Source organism: Sciurus vulgaris, assembly GCF_902686455.1.
Source record: "Sciurus vulgaris genome assembly, chromosome: 6".
In the NCBI taxonomy this organism is placed as follows: Eukaryota; Metazoa; Chordata; class Mammalia; order Rodentia; family Sciuridae; genus Sciurus; species Sciurus vulgaris.
The window spans coordinates 153,064,162-153,085,016 of record NC_136466.1 but is presented as its reverse complement, the minus strand read 5'-3'; the positions used below and the strand labels follow the sequence as shown (position 1 = coordinate 153,085,016).

The 20,855-nt window shown below is 34.5% G+C and overlaps 1 protein-coding gene across 1 annotated transcript in view; it reads right to left on the bottom strand.

Moving 5' to 3' along the window:
• Positions 1-20,855, bottom strand: part of CDH12 (cadherin 12) — a 993,970-nt gene that overhangs the window by 672,371 nt on the left and 300,744 nt on the right. Inside the window, exon 2 of the mRNA XM_079145106.1 lies at positions 3,319-3,413. The gene's annotated coding sequence lies outside the window, so the exon portion shown is untranslated. The remainder of the gene's footprint in view (positions 1-3,318; positions 3,414-20,855) is intronic.

Here is a 20,855-nt window from a genome sequence, read left to right as displayed (position 1 = left end):
ATGAATCATAGTTCCCAACGACAAGTCCATTGTGAAATTCTAATAGGCATGTCTCAAGTTATTAACCTTTGACAATTGCCAAAATTAGAAGTATCCCCACATTAATTTTCTTCAGATGTGCTAATTACAACCCAAACAATATCTCCTCAGGGGAAACAGCCCTAACAAAATGTACAAGATGATTTCTACTTATGTTTTACAAAGTACATTTTTTCAAAAGACAGATGGCTTTGCAGTTCCTGCTTTTTTTTTTTTTTTTTGAACCCTATTGTCAACTCAGCAGGATGGCAGGATGCTATGAGCACTAAAACCATAACTGCTCAAATCCACCCCTGGCTGAGCAGCTCAGCCATTCCCTCTGTTGCCATCAGTTTTTGTGTCACCTCATCACTCTTGAGAGTTGGTGTTTGCTGAGGGTCTGGACCTGTTGTTCATCCCAATGCCCTGAAGATTTGTGTTTTTAAAGATATATCCTTTGCTTGTGTCAGTCAACAACTCATTTCCAGAACCTTCCTTAGGCTGATAACCTTCGTCTCATCTTCAAAATGCAATGTCTATGAAGCCTGGAGAATACTATTCACTTAAAACACAATACTCTTTAAATATATCTTGAGACAAATAACTGTCTTAAATACTGCACAAACAATTATCTTAATTCACAGGATAGAATAATGAAAGTAAATTATTAATTAATAAAAATGAAATTGTGTTTCCAAATTATCAGATACAGGTGATCTCTCAATACATTGCCAACAATCATCCTCTTAAACACACACATGTGAACACACACACATGCCCCTGTTCAGATTGTTTGCTACATTCAAAAGGAAACAAGAGCAACAAAATATGATTTCACAGCACAAACAACCTAAACCCCACATACCACATGTTCTAAGATTTCGTTCAAGTTTCTTCATCACCTAGGCCAACTCTTGAAGATTAATCTGCCGAATAGTTTTATATTTGAAACACATTTCATTCTCTAACTCTTCAAAGGCTTTAAAATTCACCAACAATAAAATAATAGTACATATCCTCATGACATATATCTATACTCTCTTTCATATGCATTTTTCCCCTTTCTCTTCACAGTTCAGTCAAAATCCCCATCTCTGCTTTTCAACCCATTTCAACCATTACAGGCAGAAAAAATGCCAACCTTAACAATTTTTTTTTGTATTGTTGAAACAAAAGCATTTTCTATGATTTATCGAAGAGTAGTATTTGACCACGTGAAAAGGCTATGGTTTCTTTTCCTTTTTTGTATGATATATAATCAATTTATCTGATGAGGTAATCATAAATACACCTGAGAAGTAAGTAGAACAAGCAGAAGTTTTGTAAAATGTTCCAGAAGAACATTCCCTTCTGTCACTGTTTAAGAAATAATTTATGAAGTTGCAGGTGGGATTGTAAATGGGCCCCAGGGAATCTTTCTTTTCAAAATTAAATTAATGAATAGAAAATGTATTTCTTTAAAAAGAAAATTTAAAACTATTAGCTTTCACACCTAAATCTTCACTATTATATAATTTCACTATTTGATTTTGGCATTCTAGTGACATTATTTTTCAGACCTATTTCATCTATGAAGATTGTGAAAACCTTACTATTTAAAGGAAAAGAAATTGAGTTGTCGTCTCCAAGTGACTTCTGCATTAATATGAAATGTATTACAGGCGAAAAGATGTGATCATCCTAGTTTCTTTATATTTCCCATTTCCCAATTTATTATTTTTCAATCATTCTACACCCAATAATTATTCATCTATTTTATTTATTTTATTTTTAACTTCAGTTGTAGCACAGGAAGAACCAAAGGAAAGTTGAGAGAAGGGTGTTTCTACTCTTTTTTTTTTTTTTGGACCGTTAGGATGACTTAATGCTTTATAAAGCTTTAGGGGAAGAGATGCATTCATCATTAGAATGAGGCTGAGACATTGCTCAGTGGTAAAGTGCTTGCTTGGCACATGTGAGACCCTGAATTCAATCCCAGTAGAGCCAAAAATGTAAAGATAAATAAATAAAAATTAACATAGAATGCTTTGGTATTAATTTATTATTCATGTTTGTACCAGGCATAATATCTAGGTTGCTATAATCATGGGCTTTGCAAGAAGGACAAGTTACCAGTTATAGGAATTATATTAGAAATATTAATCTCTCTTATTCTGTGTATATATAAATATATATAAGATCTGTAATGAAGCCCTCATTCTAAAGTTATTAAGGAGCAGATATGTATAAATTATTCAAATTTTCTCTGATTCAAAGATTTGCAACATAATGATTGGGCATTTAAAATATTGATGAAAACAAATTGTTGGACAGAATAGATGGACCCAGGTGATAGATACTATTAATATCTAAGATACGAAAGGTTGATTTCATCTAATCTTGCAAAATTATCTAAATTTTGTACATGTTTTACTCAAAGGCACTGGAAATTTGTTGATACTGTTATATTTTAAAATAAATATTTTCATATTTAATGAAAAGGGGCAGGCACAGAGTTTAAACAAATATCACAGTAAGATTTACAAAGACAATTAGTTTTTATATGCTGGTCTTATTTCTTTATCCTTTTCTTTTTGAACTGCTGAATTAATGGCTGGTTCTAACTGATCACTGATTGGGAACTGAGAATATCAAGATTATTTTGAGCCACATCTAAGAATAGACTCTACCATACCCAGATGGGAAGTGTGAGAGTTGCCCTTTAATTATTGTGTCCAGGAGGGTTAACTGTAAGAGTTTAAATACCAGGGTTTAGATCCTTGCCTTCAGCAAAGAAAAGCAGCTTACAATTGACTGCAAAAGAAACAATTGAACTAGTCTGAGCCATATTTAATATTTATAAAGGCAAGAAAATTTGTGACTTTGAATCTGTTTTCTGAAAGAGAGCTTCATGTGATGTTTGCCTTTGAAATGAGACACATCCAATTTAACAAATGTAATGTCTGCTAATTATGAGAGAGTTGGGAAAGTACCATGAAAACAGAATATAAAAGAGGGAAATTAATTTATGATCTTTAAGAGAAATGTAACTACTTGGTCTTCTCATAGCTTCATACAAATAAAGGGTATGATAAAAATACAATAAGGGAGTAAAATATATACAATCCTTGATAAAGAAATGATTACTGAAGTTTTATGATTTTGTAGTGTTTTTGTCAATCATCAGTAATGTCATCGATATTTTACTTGTTCAACTCATATTGAAATATGTTTAAAGAAATCTTAAGAATAACATAAAATTTGAAGTATTTATTAAGAGCTTAAAAGCAAATAATTTGATAAAATTTAATTTCTACCTACCTTTAAAAGGTCTGGCATCCTTTAAAACTCCAAACTGCTACTGTATTCCAACTTGACTATATTCCGCAATAGAATCAGTCACTCAGGTAACAGAGCTAGAAAGAAAGCCATACACAAAATTTGAATTTTAACTATTTTTGATCTTTATTTTTGAGTACATTTTACATTTCATTAAAAGTTGCCAAGACAATATGGAGAGTTCTTATGTATCCCACACCCAATTTCCCTTATTACTAACATCTTGTATTACAAGAGTACATTTCTTACAGCTTTTGAGAAACATTGTAGTAGATGGACGCAAATGAGAAATATTGATGCATTATTTCACTAATTTCTCTCCTAATGTCCTTCTGTTCCAAAGTTCCACACTGCCTTTAGTAACTGTGTTTCCTTAGTCTCTTCTGGATACTCATAGTTTTTTAGACTTTCCTTGTTTTGATCACCATAACAGTTCTGAAAAGCAATGGTTACACATTTATAGAATGTCCCTCAATGGAATTTGCCTAAAGTATTTCTCATGATTACACTTGTATTCTTCCTTTTCGTGCCACACCCTTAGGACTAAGTCCCTAAGAGAAACCCATAAACAAAACTTCACACCAGTCATCATTCAGGCAATTCAAAACAATTACAACAGTGACATCATTCTTCAGGCAATGAATTAGATAAAATAACTTTGAAAAGATAATGATTAATATTACAAATAATTGACAAGGAATGGAATAATTGAAACTGACATATACTATTAGAAGTAAACCTTGATACTACAGATTTCAAGAACCATTTGGCTATATCTGGTGAAGATGCAGGCAAGCTCTGCCCTAGAAATTCCACTCCTACCAGTACATTTAGACAAAGTCGTGGACATACACACAAGAGGTACACATAAGGATGTGTAGTACAGGTTTGCTCAAAATTTTATACAAATGGTATTTTAAAAGGTATTTGATATATGGCAAATGAAATGCAATTAATTCTTACTTATTTCAACTATTGAATTTATACAAATAGTTTACTCATAACTTGTGGTAAAATATTTTAACTATAGTTAATATATGTGCATGTGTATATTCAGGTGCATATGTGGGGTGTGTGTGTTTAGCGTGTGATGCTGGAGAAGTCAGTCAAGGGCTGACTCATTACTTGGTAATCACGAGTAAGATACCATACCAGACTTAGGAACAATTATAAAACCTAATCAATATTACCAAAATGAGTTACACATAGATAAACGTTCAAAAAACAGTGGATCACCACTATGAACTTTAGTAAAGGAAGACAACACTAGGGTTATGAGTTAGTCAACCTTTCATTGCTGTGACCAAAATATCTGACAAGAATAACTTAGGAGAGGTAAGATTTATTTTTGACTCATGGTTTCAGAGGATTCAGTCAATGTTGGGCCAAATACATTGCTCTGGGCCTCAGGTAAGGCAGAACATCATGATAGAAGGGCATGACATAGGAAAGGTACTCAGTTCATGCAATCCAGGAATGAGGTAAAGAGAAAGAGAGAGAGAGAGAGAGAGAGAGAGAGAGAGAGAAGAGACAAATGAACCTGGAGAAAGTCAAACCCTTACAAAGTATACCTGCAGTGACCCACTTCCTCCAACTCCCATTCAGCTATTTATCTATCAAATGGATTAATCCACTGATGAGGTCAGTGCCCAAATTATCTGATTATTGCCCAAAAGAGTCCACCTCTGAACCTTTCTGCATTGGGAACCATGCTTTCAACATATAAACTTTTGGGGGGGAATTTCCAGATCCAAGTCATAATATGTCAGAAGGAAAAAGATGCCATGAAGGCTTTTAGTTTACAAAGTGATAAGTGTAGACTCATATATTTATTTTGTCAGAAAAGAGGACATATTAAAGGATCCATATGTTTGTTTGGTGCTCTTCTTTCTGGTTCTGGCATAACAATAAATATTAACCTGCTTCACTGTTAGAATGGTTATTGTTTTGGTCAGCTTTTTTGCCTCTGGGATCAAAAATTCTGACAAAAACTATTTTAGAGGAGGAGAAGTTTCTGAACCACTCATGGTTCCAGATGTCCCAGTTCATAGATGGCCAAGAACTGGAGATGAGGCAGAGGGTGCGGCAGAGGAAAGTAGCTCAGAACATTGCAGCAGGAAGCAGAGAGTTCCACTCACCTATGACCAGGGACAAAATATAAAGACCAAAGTCATGTTCCCAGTGACCTATCTCCTCTATCCACACCCTACCTGTCTTCAGTTACCACCCAGTCAATCCCTATTAGGAGATTCTACTGGTTGGATCACAACTCTAATCATCTAATCATTTCTCCTCTGAAACTTCTTGAATTGTCTCACACATGAGATTTTGGGGTCATTTCATATCTAAACCATAAAACTGGATAAAGAAGAATAGTAATGAAAATAAATGGCACCAGAAAAATGTAAGCTTGGGGAAGTGTCAAAAACAGGTAGTAGGTGTGCTTCAACAAGACTCCAAATACCTATTCAAAGAACAATTTTAGCTTATGTTAGAAAATCCAGGACCAATTTTATCTGAGAACAAGTAGTTATCAAAAGCATGATTAGAGAAATCCTTTCAAAAATTGCAAGTTAGGCATAGACACATATTTTATTTCCAGTGCCCGACATAATGAAATGATTTGAAAAGGAGGTTATACCTGTCCTAATAATTGAAAGTAAGGAATGAGATCTGAAACAAGTTTCTGACAGATATATTGTTGATTTCAACAATTGTAAGGATTAAATATTGTCAAATAAATAGGTAGGAATCTCCCTGTAAAAAATCCACTGATACTTCCTCAAACAGAGGATTGAGGATCTGAGGTGCACTATTAAGAATACACTAGCATCCCTCTAAAGGCAAAAACACCACACTAAGAGGGCCACCAACAACCACAACAAGGCCTTTGGAATCAATCCCCAGTACCATTTTTTTTAAAAAAGACAAATGGACAAAATCTCAGAAGAAAGAAAAACACCATGGCTATCTATCAGTAGGATTATAAAATGTTAATTTATGCTGTTTTCATTATTGAATTATGAGTGAATTTTTTTTCTAAAAGAGCTACAGAGAGGTTATTTATCAGTAGAAGAATATAATGTGTATCTTAGAAACCAATCTTTAGCCTAAACATGCACATAAATAAAAGATACGGCCACAAAATAGAAAATAATTTAAAAACATTCCATAATTTTGAAAAAAAAAACCTTCAATTTTGAATACTTATTTAACTGCTTAAACATTTGACTTGATATTTACAATTCAAATAATACTTAAATATTTTCTTATAATTAATGCTTCTTGATTTCATATTATATTTAAAAATTTGCTTTAGACCACTATCAAATGTTGTCTTGAAAATTTATAGAACCAAATTTTACATTTATCCTTTTGTTAACAAAGTCACATCATATTTACTGGAAAATCTTTGTATTCACAGAAAAATTTAAAAAGTAATTTTTAAAGGAAAGCTAATATTGTAAATCAGGAAGCTTGAGCAAAGCAAATGATTTGGAGCTTCCACATGAGAAAGGAAACATAACTTATAAAATTAAAGTCCCACTGTTAAGCTAGACAATTAATCACAGGATTAAGAGACTTTAGCTCTATTACTGCTAAACTATCTATACCTTAAATTATGTATATGAGGAAACTTGAAGCTACACTATTTTTTTTAATAGAAAATTAACAAAAGTTTAAAAATCTAGGATATAGGCATTTTGACATTTCATTTAAAGAGTTAAAAGATGTAAGCCTTCTATTTTGATGACTGGTGGCTCTCAAAATATTAAGCTTTCTAATGTCAATATAAATGTATAGGTTTAAATTGGTAATCTGCATTTCTATTTCAAGGTTGTAAATTCTTCTGATTTGTTATGGAAGTGATGTAGATATTAAAAGATCCAATATTTGGAATGGTATTTTAATAGTTATTGAACCAAATACAGTTTTATCTCACTAATTTTTTCATTTATTCTGACAAAAAGAAAAAGGCCACAGAGTAGAACCATTTTTTTATTGTTTTTAATTCCCTATTTCCACTTTTATTCAATTATCCATTAAGCAAATTATTAAGTCCCAACAGATACTCAATTTAAGAGTAGATTTCAAATAGGAAAATAAATTTGATATACTTTATTTCTGAGAAGATGCATAAAATAGAAGTAAAATCGATGTATATGTAAATGTTTGAAAAAGAATATGTAGCATAATGAAGGCTCTATTGCAGGGACGAATTTTAAAAAAAGAAAAAAGAACTAGCTTAAGTCAGAGAAAGGAGTATAGAGGCCAATTTATTGGAGATTTGAGAGATGTGTAGGAACTCTGGGTTTTAGTTAATGAAGTCAACTAACATATAAGAACAGCTAAGATCTTCAGTGGTCCTTGTATTAAAAAAGAAGGGGCCGAATGTGTTGTGGTGGGAGACACCTGTAAATCCTAGCAGCTTGGGAGGCTGAGGCATGAGGATTTCAAGTTCAAAGTCAGCCTCAGCAGCTTAGCAAGACACTGTCTCAAAATAAAAATCTGGGGATGTGGCTCAGTGTTTAAGTGCCCTGAGTTGAACACCTGGTACAAAATAAACAAAAACAAAAATTAAAATTAACAAAAAAAAAAAAAAAAAAAAGAAAGAAAGAAAGGACTTAGTTGATGTCTCAGAAAGACAATGTAATTATTTGTATATATATATGTTTATATTTATATATAATGTGTGTGTGTGTGTGCATGTGTGTGTGTACTTGTGAGATGAACACGTTTTATATAATGAAATAACTGGTAACTAGACATAAACTATACTTAAAAAACATAACTTAATAATTAACTTAAACCAAGTACAATATACTTGTGAGTACCTTTCACTTTATTAAACTTGATTTAAGTTAATTATTTATTATGCAGTTCTGATGTCTGTCTCTTAGATGTCTTGGGTCCATTGGATTATCTGTGGGATAAGCAACCAAGTTTGCTTTCCTTATTTCTTCTTTTTCTCACCAGAGCGTATTTCTTACTGAGAGTCTTTTATCTTGGTAGGAGGTGGTAGAGAGAAGGGTATGTTAACATGCTAATATGCTTCTGGCAATATTGAGCTCATTAAGAATAAAAATCCCTATAGGAAGTGTTTTTTATCTACTTTTATCAATTTTAATTTTGAATTTTATCTATTTGCCAATTAATGTGCAATTGAATGGGATAAGTATAATCATGGATGGAAATTAATATTTTATTACCTTAATATTTAATGCCATTTATGTTAGTAATAATATAATAAAATAATTACATTTTAAAATATATCATTTTGTTACTTTCCTGGAAATTTTGAAGTTTGATATAAAATATTTTGCATTATATTCTTTCAAAATGGAAAGTCTAATTAAAGGGGAAGAAAATTAAAAATTTGGACTCCTAAGTTAAGAGGAACAAGATACCTCCAGAGTAGGTTTTCTGCACAGAATGAAAGTCATTTCTATGATCAATATCTAATCTGATAGTACCCAACCACATTTTTGAGAAATTGTTGAGAAGCTAATATTTATTGTCTAATATTTTCTATGTGTTAAAATTAGCATAGTTTTATTTAAAAGCATAAGAAAAGTACTACATTGTTCTGCATATGAACTGCCTTACACATTAAAGCTTTCATGGTGAGGGGGTGTTGGTGAGATATGATAAGACACTATGTGCCTGTGACTGTCAGGGAAGCCCTCTGGGTGTTAGCCCTCCCTTTATGCACATTACCTTAATGGTAATAAAGTAATCACAGGAGGACAGAAGTGTCATCCCCAGGTTAAAAGCACAGCATGAGCATATAATGTGACCACATTCTCACTGAGATAGTAAGTTAAACTGGAGCATCAAATATCATTTTTGGACCTGTCTCATTTCAACACTCAAGTTCATTTCTTTACTTTTTATCACACTTCACAAATGTGTGCCTTGTGTACTAAAGCTCTGCATATTTAAACTTTGCTTGGGAAAATTACTTGCAGCCACTATGAAGTCCACTGAGCTTCATAGCTGGTCAGATTTCTCCATATTTTGTCCCCTTTGTTATATAAACTTGGATTTTTTTCCTATGCCCTACTTAGAAAGCAGTGAGGTTGCATCTTACATGGACTAGTGTAACTTCACTACTTCATCCTCCAAATAGCTTAGAATTTTTCATTTCTTACCTTCTTTTGTTCTTTTGTTCTTTTCTCTAAATTAACATCTCCTTTGCTTCATGAAAACAGCAGACACAACCTTCTTTATTCTGTCTTTTCCCACTGCTTTAAAGTTCATGATTAGAGTAGGATTTTGTTTCTAGTACTCTGATGATTTCTAATCCTCTACCTACAAATATGTCAGAACTCTTTCAGCCTGATCTTAATTCTCAATTTCCTAAAAGTCTTTCTAATTGCTCCCCATGTCTTTACTGCAAATTCTCTGGAAAAAGGTAGTTTGTGCCCATGAACAACTCTGTCACCCACTCACACAACATAACATCCTGGACTCTCACTTCTGCCACCCTTTGCTAAAATTGATCTTTCATGTTGCCTGCAGTTCTGCAGAAAATCCTTCTGATTGACCTGAACACTGGGTATTTGGATCCCTTAGTGGCGATTCACAGAGGTAATACCTCTGTTCGCTGTGAAAACTCTTTTTTATGGGTCCATTCCCTGGACTTCTTGAGTGACTGCCTCCTTCTAATTTCTGTTTTCCGTAAAGGCAAGTCAGTGCTATATATCATATTTGCTCTTCTCCAATTTTATTTCCACAAGAATTTCACCTATTTTATATAGTAAACAATTACTCTATGAGATTCTGTATTTACATAGCCTCTGTAAATTCTGTGTTCTCTTCCTTCTGCTTTCAACACATTGACATCTTGCTCTGAATGCACCACTAGCCAGTAAAATTTAAGATGATCTAAAACAAACATCCTATGCACACAAACGAAGAGAAGTGATTTTTATCATCACCTACTGCTCAGCCTCTGCTTCCCCCTTTGTCTCTCCCTCTCTCCTTTTCTTCCTCTTACTTCCAATATTTCAAATTCTGAAGTCTGTACCTGTACACTATCACTTATATCCAATGCCATTTTCCTATCCTTTTCTATTGCTTTTGCTGGTCAGGCCCCATGTCTTTCCATTTTATTACTGATTGTGTTAACATCCCTACTTGTCTCACACTTAAAAAATTTAAGCCAAAATAACATTTTTCAGGAGTAGATCTCATCATATAACTCTTTTCTTCAAACATTGTTAATGCCTTCTAAGCCCATTCAGTTAAATGCTCTCTCCTCATCCTGAAGTCTATGGTAATCTAGCATATGGCCCTGGATTGTATATTCAATTTTCTTTCCAAGATTCTATATGTACTCTATGTGAATCAGATTGCATCAGATTCAGTCTCCAGCTGAGGTGAACCATACTGACCCACTTTAAAATGCGTTCACTCCATTTCCATTATCTGAAATGTTCTCTGCTTCTTTTACAATTTCTAACATTTGAAATATTATGTATACTTCTAGACATCTCAAATGTTAGCTCCTCTGTGAATAGTTTTATTCAATTCCTTAACTGCATATAATCCTTTTCTTTTAGAAATATGTTTGTGCATCTTTTATAGCAATTATTTATCTCATTCTCTGACACTGACTACTGTGTTTTAAAATGATCATGTACCAAAAATATGCTTTATTTACAATACAACATACAAACATATATATTGTTGTATATACAATATACAACATATATATTGCTTATATAAGCAATTTTTTTCTCTTGTTGACAATAGCATGAAAGTCCTTTGGCTTATTTTTATGCATTCTGGTTGGAAAGGAGAAGAAATTTCAAAGTGTCTGCTAAAAGAGATACAATCAGCATCCAGTGTTAGAAACTAAGTCAAGATTGTGATCAATTGATCACAATCAATATTTCCAAGTCTGAGGTGGTGACACACACTTGTAATCCCAGCTACTTGGGAGACTGAGTTAGGAGATTGTAAATTTCAGGCCTGTCTCCTTAATTTAGTGAGACCCTGTCTCAAAAATAAAAAAAATAAAATGTATTAGGATGTAGCTCTATGGCAGAACGCCCCTGAATTCAATCCACAGTGAACAACAAAAAATGAATTTATTTCACACTGTGAACTACAGAACATAAAGAGGGTTTGTGAGTCATGATCTAGTAAGAACCAAGCTGATCAGAAGAAAGCAACTAATAATTTTCCTAGTGATCCTGGCAAAGCTCCAATTCTAGTCTAAGTTCGAAAACCAAGGGGTATCTGCAAAATGCCCTTATTGTCCTTGGATTGATCCACAAGCATCTCGCTTCCTCAGAGTCAAAGGAATCCATACTCTTTCCTTAACTGAGTAAAACCAATGTTTACAGAGTGACTAGTGTGTTTTAGTCTGCTGGCAATTGTTATTTTATCAAGACAATTTACTCAAAAGAATATGTAAAATATTCACCAAATAAACTGCAAAAGTCATTTCTTAAATAGAGCCAAACTTGAAAGTTCAATAGTGATTTACATTATTCAATTCTATGGCAGGCGCAGTGGGAAAAATGTCATGGATGTGATGGAATAAGAAAATATCTGTATATATTTGGACTGGGGATAAAACCCAGGGGCACTTTACCACTGGGCTACATTCTCAGTTCTTTTTGGTTTTTACTTTAAGACATTGTCTTGCTAAATTGCTAAGTCTGTCTTCAAAATTGTTATCCTCCTGCCTCAGCCTCCTGAGTCATTGGAATTAGTCTGATATCTTGAACAAGGGAAAAATGATTAAGATTTCTGTAAAGCAAATGATGATATATACCTGGAGAGTTGAATACCCCTGAGACAGAACAATGGAGGTTTACTGTTGACATCCTCAGTTGAAAGAAAACTCCTTTTGGTGGTTCTTATTAACAAGTATAGAGAGAAAGAAAGCACTTGCCAGATCAGCACCTTTGTCTCAGGTACTAGGGAATGTGTGAATTAGTTCAATGAAATACATCTGGCACAGCAGCTGAAATTAAAACCACCCCTGGTTAACATTATGATAACTCAGCCAGTCCTCCTGATTAAGCAGGCGAGCTGAACTGGAGTGTGGTAGGAATCAGTCTTCATATTCCTTCCAAGCCCTGACAGTGGCTCTTACCTCTACAGTTCCTCAAGGCTGTCATAGTGCTTTAGTTTTACGAATTTTCCAGGGAGTAGCTGTTCTAATGGCTTCCAGGTGACCTTTTCTACCATAATAGACCTTATGTTACAGGTCAGGGAACTAATGTGGGGATTGTGCCAGTTAATGACCAAATATATTCCAATTATAAATTCCCAAACTGCGAGAATAATCACAGTATGGGTTCAAGAACCTGTTCCCATTGTGGAATGGACCTAAGCTAAAACATAGATCATCTGACTTTCTTAAATCCCTACCCTGACTGGTGGGATATACCACCTTTTTAGTCTCCTGAAATTAGTGTCTGTTCAGAAATATTCCTAGTAGTTCTTGGAAAGTCTTCCAATTTTCTTTTTTCAAATGTCCCCTGCTAAAAGTTCCGAGTTTCCTTTAGGGAAGGTTGGAGGAAGATGAAGTATTTGGCAGTGTTTTGGATTCCTTTCTTAAAGGGACCTGACCTCCCCTTCATGCAAGGGGTTCTGTTTCTACAAACTGGCTCAAGTTTGGGAATGGATTTGAAGAAATGTGAGTCTCCATTTTTATGATTCAGGTTAGACTTTTGTTCATTTAATCTAGAACTTTTCTGCATATAAAGATCAAGTAAGAATTTATTAGGCTTCCCATTTTACTTTTAGTTCCATCATTACTAACTATTCAACAACACAGCTCTCTGCAAGATGATCTACCATGATCACTGTTATGACTGTACCTTGCATTATGACAACCGCACCAAAAGTGCACAGTGGTTGGGTGCTGCTGAATGACCCTTGCCACCGTGCAATACGATTAAGCTACTATATTTAATTTTCAAAACTCAGTGAGTGTAGTCACTGTTGTGGGTTTGCCTTATAGAAAAGAGTGATCACAGAGCTAGTTCTTCAAAAATGCCAAGACTCCATTTTCAAATTTATTATCAAACCATGGTGAAAAGTATGTATTCCAGACCCTCCCAATGTATATGAGTAGGTATTAAATTTCAAATATACTCTAACATTTCAATTTTTGAAAACTTTAATAATCTCTTTGTATGTTAAACAAAGGCAACTCCAGTATTTATCATTTGCTCACTGTGGGTGATCTTTTGGTCTATGCTTTGATCCACCAACCAAACTGTTAAAGCCCTTTGTAACTTATTGAGCTACAAGATTAAATGCAGATTCTTAAATGCATACCTTAGTTCTAGTCTGAGTCTAAACCCCAGAGAATCAGGAGAGGTAATGGTACTATTCCAGTCTGAAAGCTGGCAGGCACAAGACATGGGAAAAGCTTTTTAGCCCTTTTAGTCTATAGCAGGAAAAGAAAAACAACGTTTCATCTCAAGATGGTCAGGAAGAAGGAATTCTTACTTGTGGGAGGATTGTGCTCTGGTTGTTTCAGGGCTTCACCATCTTGGATAAGCCTCAGTCACATTAGAGAGGGCAATCTGCTTTACTCAGTCTACTGATTTAGATGTTAATTTCATCCACATACACCTCACAAAAGACAATCCTGAATAATGTTAAACTAAATGTTTTGGGTACCCACTGGCCTAGTGAAGTTGACAAATAAAATTAAACATCTATGTTCCCCTTAAACTGTGGGCAAGACATTAGAGACAATTACCATGTTTATCTCAGTGCCAAATATAAGTGATGATGAGAGAAAAAATTTCCCTCTATGTTATTGCAAAAATGTTATTGTACTCCAGGAGGTAATGGCAGCAAAGGGTCAGCATGAAAGGACCCTCTGCCAACTCAGTCTGTTGCCTGTCAAAACTGTCACCTGAAGAAAGTTCTGAGCAGCAGCACACTGGGACACCTCAAAGATAAAAAAGAACACTAAAGGAATGAAATTAAGCTGTTAGGATTCAGGTTCTCCGTCCACTGCAATAACTGACAATTCTGATTTAGAATTTTGCCATTCCTGCTTCAAACGGTTAGATATTATTAAACTAAAGATGTGATTTAAAACAAGGTCTTATAGGAATGAGACCAATATCAAGATATCACTTTGAAAATAACTCTTCTTTATTCTAAGGAGTAGAATTCGAAGAAGTGGTAACATTAGGGAAATGATTAGAAGAATACATGCTAATCATTTTGTCATAATTATTTTTTATGTATTTAAAACTCATATCAATCTGGATACATTTTATTTGGACTCATTTGAAAGAAAACAGAGGAAAAATATCATAAAGTCTATTAAATATAATGGTTTCATATGTCTTTAGACAGGCAGAGGTTAAAGATGTGTACTATTGTGCTGAAGTTCTGTAAGTTTTCTTTTTGTGAAGGAATTTTGTCCACTAGATATATATTCATTACAATATCACATACTCGTTATATATTATATTCACTACAATATCCAAGTCTCCTAAGTTTAAAATTTTAAGTGTAGTTTCTATCCTATTGAGCAATAATAGTTACATTTAATTCAAATTGAACTTTCCATAAGTGGCTGAATGTATTTCTCAAACCATCTTAAAATGAACACTGGTGAGGAAAACAATAATATACATTAAAATTCAAAGTTTTATCACCAGCAACAAAAAGACATTAGGCCAACTATGCCATTTCAATATCTACATTTGTGCAAATAAGAATTAAGTAGCTCCATTCAAACTTTTAAATTACACTCTGTGTTAATCTATAACCATATTCATTATTGCTATTAAATAAATTAACATATTTACTTATTGCTGAACAGATGCTGTCAATCCTAGCTATAATTTCACTTGAAACTTATCCTCTACAAAACAAAACTGAAATATTTCTCCTGGAGTCATTTTTACATATATCTACATGTATATCCCTGAACATTTGCATGTGTTGTTTGGGAAAATTTGCCTTAATTCTTGAAATACGAAAGCTCCTCCTTGTTATTTTCTTCTGACTACTGCCTACTCTATAAAGAGTACTGATCCTACTGTGCTAAAGATAATTAGTTGCAACAAATTTTATTATCTTATCTAATTATAATATGCTCTCTATAAACATTTTGGGGAAATCAGGCTTTGGGGGGAGAGGGGTAAGGATTGCTATAGATGCTGTAATTCCATTTAGTGTTTATCTTTTCTTTAATGTTTGCCTGTTTGTCCATCTTAGATCCCTATAGTCTAATGATGCACTGGAAAAGAAAAAGCTTAGAAATTCTGAAAAGAGAACTAATCAACTGCATTGCTAATTTTAAAATATTTTGAATTCACATATCTGCTGTAGCTTCCACATTCATAAACATAGCTGGTAAATATTTAACTTAAATAATCAGTATATATATCTGCAAAACTTGTGATGTAATTGCAGAGGGAGAAGGTAAATATCACCTCAAAATTAGAATATGGGTATACACTAATGTATATTAGGTAAAACATCTAAAACAGTATTTTAATTAAAATAGTATTTTATTAAAATAATTACATTTCTCCTGAGACTCTAATATTATCAATATAAAATATAAAAACAAATATGAATAATAGCTCATGCAGATTAACAGGTAATACTAATTAAATAACAATTTTCTTAATTTTTGTATCTTTCTCATTTTCTAAAACAAAATAGCAGCATACTGTGCACACAGATAAGTGTAAACATCTATAAAAACTGCAAGTCAACCTGATGCAAACTTTTCAATTATGTCTCAAATTTTCTACACTTGAGAAACTCTCAGAGATTTTCAATTAAACATGATATAGCATGAGCACACATTTATCTTTACTCTTTTCTGAGAGACCAGAAAGATGATCATTGATGAATCAAAAGTGTACACTTACAAAGTCATAAAGAACAGACTAGAAAGCAACAACAACAAAAACATGGACAAAGCAAATGCAACAATGACAAGGATCCAGCCTGCCAGGGATATGCCAGAAAGAAGTCCAACTCACACCAAAGAATCTAGAATAAGCTCAAGAATGGAGACAGCAGGTGTGTTCCTATGCAAGGGAAGTGTAGGTGTGAAAATAGAAAGACTGGTTGAGAGTCTGTATAAGAAGCAGTTAGACACTGGTATCCAAGTAATCTGCACAGCCAGGAAGGATCTCCTCCCACACTATGACAGACAGCTTGAGGATACCCCTGGAGACTTGGCAACTGTCTGGATGTTGGGTTACCAGATCGGGCTAAAAGCCAGATGGCATCCTAAGAATGTGTTATCAGGGGCGTCTCTCTAGTACTGTGAAATAGGGGAAGAGGTTAATAACTCAGGAGCTTTAAGAGAAAAGTCACGTGGAATTGCACAAAAATAATAAGAGAAAGTAGGGAAAAGGGAGAGAAATACTAGCTACACTCTTATCAGACACATTCCACCGGGCTTTCCCACCCCTTCACTAGCACAATCATGTTTTCCTACAATTTATTAACCTGTTTCATATGCTTTCAAGGTTGACTGTCTCTGTTCACACTAAGGGGGGTTTATTTGCAAGACTAAGACACATTCAGAAGCAGAGTACAACTTGATTTGCTTTGGTATAGACAGTTAGAATGGTTGGATGAAAGGTATTACATATTTTGTCCTTAAGCAGCAGTTTCAGATTCCTAAACAAGAAACATTCAGCGACATTTGAAAAATCTGGGTTTAACCAGATTTATATCTAGGACACATCAGCTGTATTTTTTTTAAGGCATGCTTTCTAGAGATTAAAAATTACTTATTGAAGCTCTAATTCTACTCATTTGAATTCCTGCTGAATTAAGACTTGGTTTAATTTCACCATTGGGAAGTATAGTCCTAACTCTAGACCTATCTCTCACTTTTAAATCTATACTACGGTGAGCCCTTCTTATATTTAACTTTTTTAATGACTTCTGTTTTATAGGGTCTCAGATGTGAACTGACATTAATAAGGTATAGCTAATAACAGGAATTAATGGCCCAAAGTTTTTATAATTAATGAAACTTGAAATTATCGAGTTTGAAAAGCTCTTGCAGTACATGATACTGATTCTGATTTCTTTAAATAGTCAAAAATTTAAATATTAACTAATAAGCATATCATATACATAGAAAATTGCCAGTGTTTCACTCCATAATAAAAACACCTAAAACTAGAGTGAGATGAAATCTTAAGAGTAGTAGAGTCTGTTCAGTTCCTTAGCCCACTTATTAATTGGATTATTATTATTTTTTAATGGTATGTTTTTTGAGTTCTTTATGTATCCTGGAGACTAATGCTCTATCTGAGGTGCATGTGGTAAAGGTTTTCTCCTGTTCTGTAGGCTTTCTTCATGTTATTGATTGTTTCCTTTGCTGATAAGCTTTTTAGTTTGACTACATCCCATTTATTGATTCTTGATTTTACTTCTTGCACTTTAGAACTCTTGTTAAAAAAGTCAGGCCTCGCTGGGGATATAGTTCAGGTGGTAGAATGCTTGCCTCACAAGCACAAGGCCCTGGGTTCAATCCTCAGCACCACAGGGGGGAAAAAAAAAAGTCAGGTCCTAGGCTGACAAGATGAAGATTTGGGCCCACTTTTGCTTCTATTAGGTGCAGGGTCTCTGTTCTAGTGCCTAAATCTGTGATTTACTTTAAGTTGATTTTTGTGCAGGGCAAGATATAAGGGTTTAACATCATTTTATTACAGATGGATTTCCAGTTTTGGCAGCATTATTTGTTGAATTCGTTATCTTTTCTCCAATGTATGTGTTTGGTACCTTTTTCTAGTATGAGATAGCCATATTTATGTGGGTTCACAAATCAAAACTAATCTAAGATTTAATCTCATTCCTGTAAGAATGGCAATTATCAAGAATCCAAACAATCCTAACTGTTGGCAAGGATGTAGGGCAAAAGGTACATTCATATTCGGCTGGTGGAACTACAACTTGGTGTAACCACTCTGGAAAGCAGTATGGAGATTCCTTAGAAAACTTGGAGTGGAATCACCATTTGACCCAGCTATCCCACTCCTTTGTTTATATTTGAAGTACTTAAGATCAGAATATTATAGTAACATAGAAACATCAATGTTTATAGCAGTTCAATTCACAATAGGTAAACTATGGAACCAACCTAGATACCCTTCAATAGATAAATGGATATGGAAAATGTGGTATATATATGCACAATGGCATATTACTTAGCCATAAAGAAGATTGAAATTATGGCACTTGCATGTAAATGGATGGAGTTGGAGAATATCATGCTAAGTGAAATAAGCCAAATCCCACTCCCCTCAAAAAAAAACAGACCAAAAGTCTTCTCTTTTAAGCCTATGCTGATCCATGATGGGGGTGAGGGTGGAGAAGAATGAAGAAACTTTGGATTGTGCAGAGGGGAGTGAGGGGGGAGGAGGGGGTGTGGGAATGGGCAGGATGGTGGAATGTGATGGACATTATTACCTCTATACATGTATGATTATGCAACCACTATGGCTCTGCTCTGTGTGAAGCCAGAGGAAGGAGAAGTTATGCTCCATTTGTGTACAATGTGTCAAATGCATTCTACTGTCATGTAGAACTACTTAGAACAAATTTTAAAATAAAATAAAATTGAAAAATAAAAAAATACGCAAGGCTAAAAAAGATATTAACTGAAAATATGATTATCATAGTTCAAAACCACACAGAGTAAAACACTGTGAACTTTGAAACTCTAATGGAGTATATCCTGGAAATTCTTTGCTGTCTAAATTATGAAAGAAAATGGATGTTCCCAGATATTGACTCTCTCATCTTTTTTCTCAATTCATCAGTTCCATTTCAAACTCTTTCCCTCTAGGTGAGTGGTTCTCAACTGGGGAAGATTTTGCTACCCAGGGTGCTTGATAAAATCTAGAGAGACGAGGGGACTTTGCATGACACTAAACGTGCCACTGTGTGCAAGAGAGTTCCTCCCCAACAAGGTTACCTGGACAAAACTTCAATAGCTCAAGTTTAAGAAATCCTCTTACAGGTTCTTCTCAGCTTTATGGCACCTTTTCTTTCCCTGCATAATAGAACTATTCTCCTAATACATCAGTTATGAGAATGGAAGTCCTGCAGTGGTGAAAAGAAACAATTAAGAATCAAGGGACCTGTACTCTGTGTATTTTTCCTAGGCCTGCTATTTGACCTTGAGCAAATTAATGAATCTATCAGGGATTGTGTTTCTCCAAGTAAAAGTTGTGTGGTTAGTTTTGATCCATGCTCTTCAGGTAAGTAAATAATTCATTACACAAACTTCATATTGACAACCCAATAAATAAAACAGACAAAATCACAGACCTTCCCCATATTGAAATGCAGCTTTGGTTTAGAATTCATGAATGATAAGTCCTTCAGTAACTCAATAGGAAACCCCAAAGGTTCTACAGAGTACAGTCGAAATATGTGGGATACGAAGATAACTCAAGAATTTTGAGAAGGAAAATAAGAAATAAATAAAAACTTAAACAGCATTAAATTAAGAGGAGTTTTTAGTTGCTTCTTTGTTTACATTAATACTCAGTTATCCTTGTGGTTTAGATATTAGTTGTCCCCCAAATTCCTGTGTGAAAGAAGGTTTAGAGGAGAAATGATTGGGTTATGAGAGTCTTAATTCAATCAGTGAATTAATCTCCTGATGGGATTAACTTAGTGGTAACTGTAGGCAGGTAGGGTGTTACTGGAGGAAGTGGGTCCCTGGTTGCTGCCTTTGGGGTATATATTTTGTATCTGGTGAGTGGAGTCTCTCTCACCTTTGGATCATCATGTGAAATGCCTCCCTCAACCACACTCTTACACCATGGTTTCCTGCCTCACCTCAATGGAGCCTGCTCCCTATGGACTGAGTCCTCTGAAATTGTGAGGCCCAAATAAACTTTTCCTCCTTTATACATTGCTCTGATAAGGTCTTTTAGTCACAACAGCAAAAACGTTGACTAAAAGAGTCATGAATTGCATCCTAATGCTTTGATCCATGATGGCCCATATGTATACAAAAGTGTTCCTGCTTTACAGGGGCACTGGAACAGGAATGCATAGCTGAAGAAGGGACAAGAGTAAAGGAGACTCAAAGAGAGGACAGAAAAAAAAAAATCCCTAGAAAAGTCACAGTCAAGGATTTGGGGAAAACTTTTATAGACCTCAACAAGCTCCTTATAAAATTTAAAACATGGAAATCAACACCAAATTTTTTCATTAATGGAGAGGATCATATGTATTGCATTAGCTTCTTACAAGTAAATCTGTGATGTTAAAAAAAAAAAAAGAGAGAGAGAGAAAGAGAAAGAAAAGGAACAAACCTCTCATGGACATATTTCTGAAGAGTGCCTCTCCTCAAGAAGAGACTTGGACAGGCCCTGCAGGAGGGGTTTCAGAAGAAGGCAGTGCTGTGCAGGAGATGGCAGCCCCGTCAGCACCACTGTTGCCCCTGAAGTTCTTCCAGAGGGACGAGATGTGGAGATGGAAGTCAGAGAACCTGACGACCCCAACCCTGTGTGGCCTAGGCTAAC